Raw genomic sequence first — 14,890 nt, 5'->3', positions numbered from 1 at the left:
ATAGTAAGCCGCACGGACATTTGATTATGTAGATGGCCCATGATGTGTCACAGGTGAAAAAATCCGGTATAGGGAAGGTTTTACCCGAATGAGGATGGTGAAACAAAGAGCCCTTGAGTACGTTGTTACACTGGGAACAGTGGAGGCAAGGGAAGGTTCCTATACGTGGAGTTTGTAGGAACCGTTGGCGTGGTATCAATTTATTGGTGCCAATATCCGCTTTCACCAGTGAATCTTTAAGGTTTGGTGCCCGTCTAAAACAGGGAAGGAAAGGTTCATGAAATTCAGGAACCTCCGGGTGAGCACTTGATAGGAGATGCCAATGTCTACGGATAGATTTGTGTAGGACAAATGCGAAAGGGTGAAACGAATGTACGAAGGGGATGCGTTTGGCTGATTTATTAGGTCTCGGTTGAGAAGGGGCCAGTGCTGTCTGGAGTTTAGAAGCTGGGTAGCCACGTTGTGAAAATTTGGATGCCATTTCACGCAACCTGGTAGGGCGGAGTTCTGGGTCTGAAACTATTCTGGAGACTCGATGGAATTGGGACCGAGGTATAGACTGTTTTGTAGAGGGAGGATGAAAGCTGGTAAAGTGTAATAGGCTATTGCGGTCGGTGCTTTTGGTGTATAGATCAGTCGAGATGGCCCCATCTGGTTTGCGTATAACCATAGTATCCAGGTAGTTGATCTTACTGGAATCATGTGACATCGTGAAAGAAATCCCGGGCCAGGCTGTATTAAGCCACTCGAAGGAAGTGAGGGCTTCCAATGTGCCCCCCCATATGCAGAACACGTCGTCTATATAGCGCTTCCATAGGAGGACGCTGGATAGAAACACCGGGTTAGGATAAATCTTACTCTCCTCAAAGTCGGCCATGTAACAATTAGCATAGGGGGGTGCTACATTGGAGCCCATCGCGGTGCCACGGACCTGCAGATAGAAATCATCCTGAAACATGAAGTGGTTAGACGTCAGAATAACAGTTAAAAGTTCAATGCATAGGTTGACCTGGTCATTGTGGAGACCTGACTGTGTTAATAGCTTATGTACCGAGTTTATCCCCTCTAGGTGTGGAATCGAAGTATAGAGATCTTTGACGTCCATAGTTACTAGTAAAGCTGTAGGTGGGATATCATTAAGACCTTTTAAGACTTTAAGAAAAGCTCCTGTATCAAGAATGTAAGATCTAGATTTCTGTATCAGGGGTGTCAGAATTTTTTCGAGATATACTGCTAGAGGAGATAAAATGGAATCAGTGGAGGCCACAATAGGCCTCCCTGGGGGGTTTTCCAGGTTTTTATGTATTTTAGGAATGGTATAGAAGACCGGGGTAACCGGATCCAAATTGGTTAGAAAGTCACAAGTTTTCGAGTCTAAGATACCCAATGAAGTGTATTTGGTAAGTATATCAGAAATACTCTGACGAATGGACGCCGTGGGGTCCCCAGGGAGTATACGGTAAATGGATGTATCATTCAGTTGTCGGGAGATCTCACGTAAATAGTCCGTCTTATTCATGACCACTAGGGCCCCGCCTTTATCGGCCGGTTTGATGACTATATTCCTATCCTCCTGAAGCCCTCGTAGAGCCTGGCGTTCAAGAGGGGTTAGATTGGGGGGGTAAAAAAGTTTACCTCTATTGATATCATCTTTTAATTGGTAAAAAGAAGTTTGAACAAACCCAATGAAGGTCTCCATGGCATGGGACCCATGGGGAGGCCTAAAACGGCTCTTCTTATGTAACCCCAGACTGCGAGCCGACATGATGGAAGGAGAAATATCTGTCTGAGGGGGAGGAGTGGTAGAAAAATATGCTTTTAGCCTAAGTGTCCGGAAAAACCGCTGAAGGTCCATTTCCAAATCAAAAGTACGACAACGATAAGTAGGACAAAAGGATAGTCCTTTTTGTAAAACATTGTGTTCCGCCACCCCCAGAGTCCTGTCCGAAATGTTAATCACCAGCGGGTTTGTACCTGGGATCTCGTAACTCGTACTGGATCTGGAGTGCGACCTGTGCCCATGGCCCCGCCTCGTTGCTTTCTTCGCGGTGGACGTTGACGTTGTCCTAAAAAATGTGGCAAGGTAGGTGGAGGGTCGTTGCGCTCTTGTTCTGAACCCGAGGAGGCATAGTCGAAGGATGAACGGGGAGAGGGACGAGATGGATATCGTCGGTTGGAGGAGGCGTCCTGCCATTTGTATACCTGATTCCGCTCGTAATCTACCGTGTCTCTATTGAACTTGATTCTTTTCCTCTCCTCAGTCTCGTGGCGATGTTTTTCGATATTCTTGGAGATCTGTTCCTTCAGGGAGCTCAGTTCCTCAGGAGAACCTGTTGTCATGAGTTGCGCCTCAATCGATTTGATGTTCTCCGAACTCGTGGCGATGGCTTTCTGTAGGTGCTCAATGGTCAAAGTAATAATATCGAAAGAACATTTATTGAGAATCTGTTCATACTTGGTACAGTAGTCAGGAGAGTCCCGAAACAGTGTGGGACGAAGAGGTACGCGGAGGCCCCTAGGGATCCTCTGTACCCGAAGGTATTCCGTGAGAGTGGCACAGTGAAGCTCGATATTAACAAAGTGGCGGAGCTCTCGCTCCAGGTCACGTCCCCGTGATTCTCTCGGTGGAACTTTCAAGAACTCACAACTAAGTGTAGAACGTGCCAGAATATTAGAAGTCTCCTCTGCATTATAGGAGAAGGTGGTCATGACCCACTAATGTGCTACGCGTAAGGGGATATAACGTTAATAGAAATAGCGCGTGCACTATTAGAAATGGTGCAAAAGGTAGGTTCCCACACCTTTGTAGTACATAAAATGATAAACCTTTGCACTCAACTTAATGCTCAGGTGAACTTTATTGTAGTACTTAAACGTTTCGGTCCAAAACATACAGGACCTTCATCAGTAACTACAAAGGTGAAATAAATATATACATAAATACAGTGCAGCCATATGTTTCTTTGTTTAGCCCTTCGGGATTTTCCCAGGTGTCACTAGTTCTCTATGTAGGCTCATTACCATTGTTCTAAGATAGAGTATGTAATACAGATGTGCCTTGTTTTCTGGTCCTAATTTTCTTTTTTCTATTATAGAGTCGTCTTTATTGAAGTATATCTCTGCTATACTGCCATTGCTGTCACACCACCGCCCGGACTCCGTACCACTGGACTTTACCCACTGCACATTTGTTATGCCATATACCTCGGAGACACTATATGTTTCACCATTCAGCATGTATTGTCTTTTTGTGTGTACACCCACTGTGGCCACGTCATTCTTTTATAGGTCCTTCCCCCTTTTGTCTATTTGTTTAGCGCTACATCCCCATCAGGAACCACCCTTGCCGCTCCTCGTTCCGGGGGGAAGGTTCCTGTTGTAGTACTTCCCCATACCTGCGGACCATTTACCGGCGTTACACCTCGTTTCCTAGGAGACGCGCCTGTTGCTCTTCCCGCGGCGTCACTTCCGCCCACGTGTGGCGCTCTCTGATTCGTGCGCGCCACCTCTTGGGACACGCCTTCTTTCTATTTGTATGCGTACTTGCCGGCCTTAGCACAGACTAGCGGGGGACACCGCGTCTATCCGGGGCACTCGTTGTTATCATCCCGCAGGTAATATATAATATATATATATATGTTTCCCTTGGCACATGGTATTCTTCCGTTGGTACCTTTTTATATGTTTACATATACATCTTTTTCCCTTCCCTTAGCCTTTTGGGCGCTACTATCAGGGTTATTTCAGGTACGGCTTCCCTTTATTTTAGCTTGGGCATTTAGATGTGGTTCCTTTTACATAACACCCCTCACAATTTTCCATATAGGCGCTGCCTTCCTCGTGTCCTGGGACTAGTTTGTTCCATACCTTATTCCTTCATTTACCCACTAGTACGGTATGTTGTAGTTTCGTTCATTTTTTCCATCTTTCATTTTCTTTCACCTTTCTCTAAGTGCACATTGGTGCCAGATATTATACCTCTCGCTCTGCTTGACGTTATGTCTAAATACATATTTCCTTCATGTGATCCATTTTCAGTTTTGGCTCAGCTTCATTATATACTGGCAGGATTTTGTATATATTTTGTATATATTTTATTTTTTCACTGCACTGTATTTATGTATATATTTATTTCACCTTTGTAGTTACTGATGAAGGTCCTGTATGTTTTGGACCGAAACGTTTAAGTACTACAATAAAGTTCACCTGAGCATTAAGTTGAGTGCAAAGGTTTATCATTTTATGGTGGGGATATCTGAGACATGGCTGGATGAGAGCCATGACTGGGCTGTTAACTTGCAGGGTTGTAGTCTGTTCAGAAATGACCAAACGGATAAGCGAGGGGGAGGGGTGTGTCTATATGTAAAATCGTCCTTCAAACCCATCCTGCGTGATAATATAGGTGAATCTACTGAAAATGTAGAGTCCCTGTGGGTGGAGATAAGGGGAGGGGGAAAAATAATAAATTACTGATAGGGGTTTGTTTTAAGTCTACAAAAATAATGGAAGCAATGGAGAATATCCTCGTAAAGCAAATAGATGAAGCTGCGACTCAAGGACAAGTCATTATTATGGGGGACTCCAACTACCCTGAATTAGATTAGGGAACAGAAACCTGCAGTTCCAGCAAAGGTAATTGGTTTTTGACAACTATGAGAGACAATTACCTTTCACAACTGGTTCAGGACCCAACATGAAGAGGACACTGCTAGACCTAATATTAACCTAATATTAACCAACAGGCCAGACCGCATATCAAATATAAGGGTTGGGGGTCACTTGGGGAATAGTGATCCCAAAATAATAAGTTTTCATGTATCCTTTAATAAGATGTGTAGTAGAGGGGTTACAAGGACACTAAACTTCAGGAGGGCAAATTTCCAGCGGATGAGAGATGATCTTAGTGCAATTAACTGGGACGATATCCTGAGACAAAAATGCACAAAGAAAATAGGAGACGTTTATTAGCATCCTGGATAGGACCTTTGCACAGTATATACCGTATGGGAATAAACATACTAGAAATAGGAGGAAACCAATATGACTAAATAGAGCTGTTAGGGGCGCAATAAGTGACAAAAAGAAAGCATTTAGAGAATTAAAGGAAGTAGGTAGTGATGAGGCATTAAATAAATACAGAAAATTAAATAAGTTCTGTAAAAAGCAAATCAAGGCAGCAAAGATTGAGACAGGGAGACTCATTGCCAGAGAGAGTAAAAATAATCCCAAAATATTCTTTAACTACGTAAATAGTAAGAAACTAAAAAATGATAGTATTGGCCCCCTTACAAATAGTCTGGGTGAAATGATGGATGAGGATGAGGAAAAAGCCAATATGCTAAATGACTTTTTTTCATCAGTATTTACACAAGAAAATCCTATGTCAGACAATATGATCAGTGATAACAAAAATTCCCCATTAAATGTCACCTGCTTAACCCAGCAGGAAGTACGTTGGCATCTAAAAATCACTAAAATTGACAAATCTCCGGGCCCGGATGGGATACACCCCCGAGTACTGCAGGAATTAAGTACAGTCATTGAAAGACCATTATTTTTAATCTTTAAAGAGTCCATATTAACAGGGTCTGTACCACAGGACTGGCGTATAGCAAATGTGGTGCCAATATTCAAAAAGGGGACAAAAGCTGAATTCGGTAATTATAGGCCAGTAAGCTCAACCTCTACTGTGGGTAAAATCCTGGAGGGCATTCTAAGGGATGCTATGCTGGAGTATCTGACGAGGAATAACCTCATGACTGGTGTTGAGCGATACTTTTCGACATTGGGAAATTTTGGGATCAGATTGGATCGGCCGATATCCAAAAAATATTGGATATCGCCGATACCGGAAACCAATGCAAGTCAATGGGACACAAATATCGGAATTAAAATAAGCCCTTTCTGCCTTGTACATCCTGTACCGGGGGGGAAGAGTGTGGGCAGTGCCTGGGCGGAGACTGCGTGTCTGTGTGGGACCGTAGGGGGTCTGTGCGGGCCTGCCGGGGGTCTGTGCAGCCTGCCGGGGGTCTGTACGGGCCTCTCGGGGGTCTGTGCAGCCTGCCGGGGGTCTGTGTGGGCCACTCGGGGGTCTGTGCGGCCTGCCGGGGGTCTTTGTGCTTGTCCCATCGGGCTATGCCTGCTACAATGGCAATGATTGACACATTAGCCAATGATGGGACAGTAGTAGTCCCATTATCCGGCTAATGTGTTGAATGTAAAAAAACCAAACACAAACATACATACTACATGCATACAACATACTACATACATACATACAACATACTACATACATACTACATACACACTACATTCACACTACATTCACACTACATACATACTACATACATACTACATACATACTACATAACTACATACATAAAAACACAAAAAAGCACAGTAAAACCAAAAACGCTCTGTTGCAAAAAAAAATCACAGTGGACAGCTGGTGGTAGAAAAAAGGAAAAAAACAGGGTATTTGGTTGATACGTTTTTTGCAAAAAATGTATATTAAGCCGCTCTACCAAATGTCAAGGTTTACCCATATCAGAGCAGTCCTAACTAATGTATGTAATACCAATCTGATGTATTTAAAACCTGGTTATATGTGTTGTGAATTCTGCTCTTGGGCTCCCTCTGGTGGTTATGAGTGGTAGTGCTGCTGTCTGTGGATCGCAGCATTTATCAGGTGTGTTCACTTTTTGCAATTTGGACTCAGCTATTTAGACCTGCTTGATCCTTTAGTCAGTGCCAGTTGTCCATTGTTTTTGGAGGATTCACATCCATTACTGGTCTCTCCTGTTTGCTGTGCTTTTCAACAAAGATAAGTCCTGGCTTTGTTTTTGCTGTCCACATGCTGTGGGCCTTATAGTTCAGTGCATTTTCATGTTTTGTCTTGTCCAGCTTGTCTGTGTAAGGATTTTTTTGCAGCCAAGTGGTATCTCTGGAGATGCAGATATACCCTCCATGTCTTTAGTTAGATGTGGAGTTTTGTATTTTCTGTGGTGGATATTTTCTAGTGTTTTAATACTGACCGCATAGTTCTCTGTCCTATTCTTTCTTTTTAGCTAGTAAGGCCTCCTTTGCTAATCCTGATTTCAGTCTGCGTTTGTCTTTTCCCTCTCCTCTCACAGTCAATATTTGTGGGGGGCTGTCTATCCTTTGGGGATTTTCTCTGAGGCAAGATAGTTTTCCCGTTTCTATCTTTAGGGGAAGTTAGTCCTTAGGCTGTGTTGAGGTGTCTAGGGAGCGTTAGGTACATCCCACGGCTATTTCTAGTTGCGCTGCTTAGTTCAGGGTTTGCGGTCAGTACAGGTACCACCTTCTCCAGAGTACGTCACATGCTGCTCCTAGGCCACCATATCATAACACATATGTACAATACCTGTATGAGCAGGATTCAGAAAAGAAATGTCCATGTGGACAAGCTGGACAGAGCGGCTCCTGTGCGCACAGCTCGAAAAAAGAGGGGTGGAGGCCTCCCCAGTCTTTTGGACACAAGAAAACAATTATGTAAAACCAGAACACATGAGCTGCGCGCACAGTGAACAAGCCCATAGAGACATGTTCACACCATCAAGAGACTTGAAAACACAAAAAAGCACAGTAAAACCAAAAACACTCTGTTGCAAAAAAATCACAGTGGACAACAAGTACTAGTAAAAAGATGGAAAAAACAGGGTATTTGGTTGATACGTTTTTTGCAAAAAATGTATATTAAGCCGCTCTACCAAACGTCCAGGTTTACCCATATCAGAGCAGTCCTAACTAATGTATGTAATCCCTATCTGATGTATTTAAAACCTGGTCATATGTACAATACCTGTATGAGCAGGATTCAGAAAAGGAATGTCCCATGTGGACAAGCTGGACAGAAAGGCTCCTGTGCGCACAGCTCAAAAAATGAGGGGTGGAGGCCTCCCCAGTCTTGTGGACACAAGAAAACAATTATGTAAAACTAGAACACATGAGCTGCGCGCACAGTGAACAAGCCCATAGAGACATGTTCACACCACCAAGAGACTTGAAAACACAAAAAAGCACAGTAAAACCTTGTGGACACAAGAAAATAATTATGTAAAACGTTTGGTAGAGTGGCTTAATATACATATTTACATAATATACATATTTTGCAAAAAACGTATCAACCAAATACCCTGTTTTTTCCATCTTTTTACTGGCACTTGCTGTCCACTGGGATTTTTTTGCAACAGAGTGTTTTTGGTTTTACTGTGCTTTTTTGTGTTTTCAAGTCTCTTGGTGGTGTGATCAGACCCCCGAGGCTCTGTGCGGGCTGCCCGGGGTCTGTACGGGCCTTCCGGGGCTCTGTGTGGGCTGCCGGTGGTCTGTGTGTGTATGCAGGCATCGTCCGATGGGACTACAAGTCCCATTGGACGATTCCTGCTACAGTGACAGTGATTGGCACATTATCCAATGATGGGACAGTAGTAGTCCCATCGACCGTGTGTTGAATGAAAAAAAAAAAACATACATACTACATACATACTACATACAGTACATTCATACGTTACATACAGACATACAGTACATTAAACATAGAGTACAAACTCACCATTACTTGTCATTTTGATCTCCGAAGCCAGTGTCACATGTAAGAAATATTAAAATAACAATCAACCAATATACTCCCTGATCCGCAGAAATCCACGAGTGTCCCACGACGATCTCCCATGGAGAACAGCAGCATCAGCTAATGCGACCGCTCTCCAGGGGCTCCAGGAACACAATGACGGGAGGATGGTATCCTTCCGAACTGTATTCCTCCGCTGCTGTAAAAAAAATGGTCCCTAGTCCCTTTTCCCACGCAGCAATTGCCATAAAGTGAGACTTTGAACTATAGTAACCTTAGTGATGCACTGCAGGAGCCATTGTCTCCTGTCAGTGTGTCACTGGAGGTCCTATAGAGCAGTGACATCACCCGATGTCACTGTTCTATAGGGGAGATCGTCGTGCGACACTCGTTATTAATAGGACTACGGCGGACAGGTAGTATACAGTTTATTATTTTACGTTTTTTGCAGGCGCTGAAGTAAGTATGGTTAAATGAAGAATATTAAAATACTTTTTTCCTAATGTGTGTGTGTTTTATTAACCCTTTATTACTATTGGATTAATAATGGATAGGCGTCTTATTGACGCCTCTCCGTTATTAACCCGGCTTAATGTCATCTGAAACCGGGGGGTGGGTGGGGGTGCCAATATCCATGGCCCCTCCTTAGGCTATGAATATCAGCCCACAGCTGTCTGCGTAGCCTTTCTAGCTATAAAATATAGGGGGACCCCACGTCATTTTTTGGGGGGTCCCCCTATTTTAATAGCCAGTAAAGGCTACGCAGACAGCTGCGGGCTGATATTCATAGCAGGCTACAAATATTGGCCCCCGGCCATCAGCTTTCCCCCTCTGGTGCAGAAAATTGTGCGGGAGCCGTTTTTCTCCATTTTTAAAAAAAATTAAACGCTCATTATGGCCTCTTTCATATTTGCGTCGTTACGGGTCCGTTGCTATGCGTCGGGCGACGTACCTTTTTTTTTTTTTTTAATTAAACGCTTATTAAGGCCTCTTTCACACTACGCGTCGGGCCGACGTACCGACACGTTGTGAAATTTGTGCCCCGACGTGGGCAGCGGATGCAGTTTTAGAACGCATCTGCTGCCCATTCTGAAGTCCGGGGAGGATGGGGTGGAGTTTCGACCGTGCATGCGTGGTAGAAGATGGCGGACGCGACGGACAAAAAAAGTTCACTTGAATGTTTTTTCGTGCCGATGGTCCGCCAAAACACGACGGATCCGTTGCATGACGGACGCGACGTGTGGCCATTCGTCGCGATCCGTCGCTAAAACAAGTCTATGGGTAAAAACGCATCCTGCGAGCACATTTGCAGGATCCGTTTTTTTCTGCCGGATCCGTTTGTTTCTCATAGAGTTGTATTAGCGCTGGATTGCGCCAGATGGTCACATGTTTCATCCGTTTTTTGCCGGACCGTCGCTGTGCGTTTTTTTCCGCCGGACAGAAAAACCGTTCCTCTGTATGTGTTTTCCGTCCGGCGGAAACAGCTTTTTTGACGGATCCAGTAAAAAACGGATGTATGTAGTATGTCCCTGCAGGCCCGCACAGAGCCCCGGCAGGCCCGCACAGACCCCTTGCAGTCCGCACAGAGCCCCGGCAGGCCCGCACAGACCCCACCCGCACACACAGTGTCCACCCACGCACCGCCCACACTCTTCCCCCCTCTGGAACAGTATGTAGAAGGACAGAAAGGGCTTATTTACATTCCGATATTTGTGTCCCTTTGACTTGCATTGGTATTGGGTATCGGTATCGGCGATATCTGATATTTTTTTATATCGGCCGATCCAATCCGATACCAATAATTCTGGATATCGGAAGGTATCGCTCAACACTAATCAGTGGCTCTCCCCACTGGACCTCTAACCAGGTCTGGTTGTGTGCGATAATGGGTGTAACTTAGTGGCAGCTTTAAAGCTTGGCAAGCTTGTACACGTTCCATGCATGGCCCACGTGCTGAACTTGGTTGTACAGTGGTTTTTAAAAACATACCCTGACTTGTCTGGCCTACTTGCCAAGGTTTGCCGTGTCAGCACACATTTCCGAAAGTCATCTCAGGCTTTTGTCGATCTAGTTTCCCTGCGGCAGCACTTTAATTTGCAGACTGATTTGTGACCTGCCCACAATCTGGAATTGGAACTTCCATATGTTGGCAAGGCTTAGTGAGCAGCAGAGGGCAGCTTCTCAATGCCCATGAGAGTAACACTCAGCCCCCACACAAAACAACTGTTGAGTGTGTGTGGATTGGTGAGGTTCTTCCAATCTTTGAGTACTGCACCAAGATGGTCAGCGCTGATGACTCTATTATGAGTGTAACCATCCTGCTGCTCTGCCTATTAAAACATTTGCTGCAGAATCTCAAAGATTAAGCTTTGAATGCAGAGCAGGTGGCTATGGAGCAAAATTGTACAGTGGCTGATACCACATAGCTCAGCCTCACACAATATTCTCAGGCCACATTGGGTGATGACAAGGAACAGGAAGAGGAGGAACAGAAGTGTTTGCTCTGTGCTACAGAGGGGAATCCCAATCCCAGGTTCATGCCTGTCCAGCATGGTGGCCTGAAAAGGAGGAGGAGGCTATGCATCATGAGGAGGAGAGGATAATTAGTGTTCTTCCTGGTGAGGACACTGAATGTTTGACTCTTTGTAGTCTGCCACGCATGGCAGAGTTCATGTCCAGATGCTTTTCCCAAGATCCTCGCGTAAAAGACATTTGGTCCACTATGAAATACTGGCCATAGTGGAAGACTTGCTAAAAAGATTACCCTCAGACAACGCTAATCGCAGATTTTCTTCAACTTTGTAATCCCTACGAATGACAGCAATGTTACGTAAATGCAGGCCCAATTTTTTGCAGGGAAGTTGTCTGAAATCAGTGTCTGTCAGAGACATTGTACTTGTTAGGCACAAGCTAATGTACTGAGTTTTTGCACATCTTGTGAAATCCATGAATGTTACAGTGACTGTCTACCTCACATAGTGTGCATCTCGCTAGCAATTTTTGTTTGTTTTTTTGCACAGGTGTCAAATTTACATCTACAGTTGTGCTCAAAACTTTACATATCTTGGCAAAATATTTGCTTTCTTGGCCATTTTTCAGAGAATATGAATGATAACACCAAAACTTTTTGTCCACACATGGTTAGTGGTTGGGTAAAGCCATTTATTGTCAAACTGCTGTGTTTTCTCTTTTTAAATCATAATGACAACCCAAAACATCCAAATGACCCTGATCAAAAGTTCACATACCCTGGTGATTTTGTCCTGATAACATGCAAAGAAATTGACACAAATGGGTTTGAATGGCTGCAAAAGGTAACATCCTCACCTGTAACCTGTATCCAAGGAATTGATAATGCCAGTCAGCAGCTTTCAAACTGTGATTAACAAATGGAAAATCAAGGGCTCTGTAAAAACAAAACCATGGTCAGGTAGACCAACAAAAATATCATCCACAACTGCCAGGGAAATTGTTCAGGATGCAAAGCAAAATCCACAAATAACATCAGCTGAAATACAGGACTCTGAAAACTAGCGGTGTGGCTGTTTCAAGATACACAATAAGGAGGCACTTGAAGAAAAATTGGCTGCATGGTTGAGTTGCCAGAAGAAAGCCATATACTGTGCAAATGCCACAAATTATCTCACCTACAATACGCAAAATAGCACAGAGACAAGCCTCAAAACGTCTTTAACAAAATTGAACTTTTTGGTCACAACCATAAACCTTACATTTGGAGAAAGGTCAACAAGGCCTATGATGAAAGGAGCACCATTCCTACTGTAAAGCACGGAGGTGAATCGCTGATGTTTTGGGGATGTGTGAGCTACAAAGGCACAGGAAACTTAGTCAAAGTTGAAGGCAAGATAAATGAAGCACATTATCAGAAAATACTGGAGGCAAATTTGCACTCATCAGCCCTGAAGCTGCACATGGGATGTACTTGAATGTTCCAACATGACAACGATCCAAAACACAAGGCCAAATCAACCTGTCATTGGCTACAACATAGCAAAGTGAAGGTTCGGGAGTGGCCATCTCAGTCTCCTGACCTCAATATCATTGAACCACGCTGGGGAGATCCCAAGCACGCAGTTCATGCTAGACAGCCCAGGAATTTACAGGATCTGGATGCTTTTTGCCAAGAAGAGTGGACAGCTTTACCATCTGAGAAAATAAAGAACCTCTTACACAACTACCACAAAAAACTTCAAGCTGGCATTGATGTTAGAGGGGGCAATACACGGTATTAAGAAATGGGATATGTGAACTTTTGATCTTTTGATCAGGGTCATTTGGATGTTTTGGGTTGTCATTATGATTTAAAAAGAGAAAACATGGTAGTTTGACAAAAAATAGCCTCACCCAACCACTAACCATGAGTGGAGAAAAAGTTTTGGTGTTATCATTCATATACCGTATATACTCGAGTATAAGCCGAGATTTTCAGCCCAAATTTTTGGGCTGAAAGTGCCCCCCTCGGCTTATACTCGAGTCACGGTAGCGGTGGGGTCGGCGGGTGAGGGGGTGAGGGCGCTGAGGCATACTTACCTAGTCCCAGCGATCCTCGCGCTGTCCCTGCCGTCCCACGGGCTTCGGCGCTGCAGTTTCTTCCTCTCTTCAGCGGTCACGTGGGACCGCTCATTACAGAAATGAATAAGCGGCTCCACCTCCCATAGGGGTGGAGCCGCTTATTCATTTCTCTAATCAGCGGTGCCGGTGACCGCTGATAGAGAAAGAAGCTGCAGCACCGAAGACAGGAGGGGACAGCGCGAGGATCGCCAGTACTAGGTGAGTATAGCATATTCACCTGTCCTCGTTCCAGCCGCCGGGCGCCGATCCATCTTCCCGGCCGGCGCCTCCATCTTCCCGGCGTCTCTGCTCTCTGACTGTTCAGGCAGAGGGCGCGATGACGCATATAGTGTGCGCGGCGCCCTCTGCCTGATCAGTCAGAGCAGAGACGCCGGGAAGATGGAGGCGCCGGAACGAGACGCCGGGAGCTGCAATCAAGGGAGGTGAGTATGTGTTTTTTTTTCTTTATTGCGGCAGCGGCGGCACAAATTTATGTGGAACATCTATGGGGCACAGTGAACGGTGCAGAGCACCGTATATGGCACAGCACAGCTATGGGGCACAGTGAACGGTGCAGAGCACCGTATATGGCACAGCACAGCTATGTATGGGGCACAGTGAACGGTGCAGAGCACCGTATATGGCACAGCACAGCTATGGGGCACAGTGAACGGTGCAGAGCACCGTATATGGCACAGCACAGCTATGGGGCACAGTGAACGGTGCAGAGCACCGTATATGGCACAGCACAGCTATGGGGCACAGTGAACGGTGCAGAGCACCGTATATGGCACAGCACAGCTATGTATGGGGCACAGTGAACGGTGCAGAGCACCGTATATGGCACAGCACAGCTATGTATGGGGCACAGTGAACGGTGCAGAGCACCGTATATGGCACAGCACAGCTATGGGGTACAGTGAACGGTGCAGAGCACCGTATATGGCACAGCTATGGGGCACAGTGAACGGTGCAGAGCACCGTATATGGCACAGCTATGGGGCACAGTGAACGGTGCAGAGCACCGTATATGGCACAGCACAGCTATGGGGCACAGTGAACGGTGCAGAGCACCGTATATGGCACATCTAGGGGGCACAATGAACGGTGCAGAGCACCGTATATGGCACAGCTAGGGGGCACAATGAACGGTGCAGAGCACTATATGGTTCACACCTATGGGGAAATATGAACGGTGCAGAGCACTATATGGCACAGCTATGGGGAAATAATGATCTATTTTTATTTTTGAAATTCACCGGTAAATGCTGCATTTCCACCCTAGGCTTATACTCGAGTCAATAAGTTTTCCCAGTTTTTTGTGGCAAAATTAGGGGGGTCGGCTTATACTCGGGTCGGCTTATACTCGAGTATATACGGTACTCTGAAAAAAGGCCAAGAAAGATATATACACACCTTGAATTAAGAACAAAATGTTATAGGGAGTGGTGAGACGTAAAAAAAATATGTTGATTGTAATTAAAAAATGAAAACATTAAGCCTTAGCCTTTTCTCATATTTACAAATCCTACATGTTGACCTCTACTTATTTCTAGTTTCGGATGTGATCAGATAATGAAACAGGATAAACAAAAATAAGAGTCACCCATTTTAATAGTCATTTTACAAACCATATTAGTAATTTTTCCTTCTGACTTCCTTTTAAAAGATCTGGAAGAAAAGAGTTGTGATGAGTAGAGTTGAGCGACTTTTACTTTTTTAGGATCG

The sequence above is a fragment of the Ranitomeya imitator genome, chromosome 3 (assembly GCF_032444005.1).
Source record: "Ranitomeya imitator isolate aRanImi1 chromosome 3, aRanImi1.pri, whole genome shotgun sequence".
Taxonomy (NCBI): Eukaryota; Metazoa; Chordata; class Amphibia; order Anura; family Dendrobatidae; genus Ranitomeya; species Ranitomeya imitator.
This window is presented reverse-complemented; position numbering follows the sequence as displayed.